A 1,685-nucleotide genomic window follows, 5' to 3' on the forward strand; every position below is an offset into this window, starting at 1 on the left:
GATTATAATCAATGTAATGAAACAAGTTATATGAATTGTTGAATGTGAAACTGATGATGTGCCCTGTAAACTTTCATTCAATCCACAATAAAAACCTTAAATTAAAAAAAAAAAAAAGAAAGAAAAGGCAAGTTAAAATTGACTGAAATTTGAAATGTAAGTGACAGAGAATGGCAGAGAGAAAATAATTTTCAAGTTAGGGAAAGCAACTTGAAATGTCAAGTGAAAGTTTTTGTTTAGTAAGATTGTCTCATCTTCTATAAATGATATATTGCACTGGGCAAATTTCTTCAAAGGGCTTTTTTAAAATCTTAAAAATTGAAGATGTCATTTTGATACCTAAGGTGAACCTGACTCTAACCATAGTGTTTCACTTGTGTCATATATATTTTAATGCTAACCAATGAAAAAGGACCAATTGTCACATTTGAACTGTGGTGGTAGTAAAGTGTTTTGAAAATACTATGGACTGCCAGAAAAATGAACAAACGAGTATTGAAGTAAATACAGCTAGAATGCTTCTTAGAAGCAAGGATGGTGTGATGTTGCCTTGCTTACTTTGGCCATGTCATCAGATGGGACCAACTGATGGATGACATCATGCCTATTAAAAAGAAGTTCTTTGAAATAAAGCAAAACTCTCAATGAATGGATTGACATGGTGGTTTCAACACTGGGCTTGGACATCAAGAATCGTGAAGATGGCACATAAGACTAGGCTATGGTTTGTTCTGTTATACATAAAGTACTATGAACTGGAGCTAACATGATAGAATCTAACATAAAAAATACTAAGGTTTATATTTAAGGTCTGGTATATTGCTTATAGCAGCGCTGGTGGCACAGTGATCTAAGTTTTAGACTGTTAACTTGCAAGATCAGCAAGTCTAACCCACCAGTTGCTGCTTGGGATAAAGATGGGACTATGTGCTCCCATATAGATTTACAGTCTTATAAATATGGGTCCTTATGAGTCAGAAAGGAGCTCTGGTAGCATGGTGTTTATGAATAGGGCTGTGAACCGCAAGATCAGCAATTCGAAACTACCAGCTGTTCCGCGGAAGAAAGATGAGGCTTTCTTCTTCCGTAAAGATTTATAGCCTCAGAAATCCTGTACAGTGTCGCTATGAGTTGGAACCGACTCCACGGCACATAACAACAGCAACATGAGTCAGAACTAATTGAATAGCAATGACATTTGGATACCATCAGTAAGGAACCCTGGTGTCCTTATGTGATAAGCATTGGGCTGCTAACTGCAAAGTTAACAGTTGAAACCAATCAGCTGTTCCTATAAAGATTTGCAGTCTTGGGAACCCTAGGCAACAGTTCACTTACTCTGCATTGGAATAGTCTTGATGACCATGTTCTTGACTTTTATCTTTATACTGCTTGTATGAGAAAGAAATAGCTTTTTTTCTTCATCTAATGAATAAAAGTTACTTTTCATTTTTGGTAAGTTACGTGGACTTGTTGTTGCTGTTAGGTGCCATCGAGTCGGTACCGACTCATAGCAACCTTATGCACAGCAGTATGAAACACTGCCCGATCCTGGGCCAACCCTACTACTGTTGATACGCTTGAGTTCATTGATGCTGCCACTTGGCCAATCCATCTCATTGGGGGTCTTCCTCTTTTTCTCTGACCCTCCACCTTACCAAACATGATATCCTTCTCCAGTGACT

The sequence above is a fragment of the Chrysochloris asiatica genome, unplaced genomic scaffold (assembly GCF_000296735.1).
Source record: "Chrysochloris asiatica unplaced genomic scaffold, ChrAsi1.0 scaffold00284, whole genome shotgun sequence".
NCBI lineage: Eukaryota > Metazoa > Chordata > Mammalia > Afrosoricida > Chrysochloridae > Chrysochloris > Chrysochloris asiatica.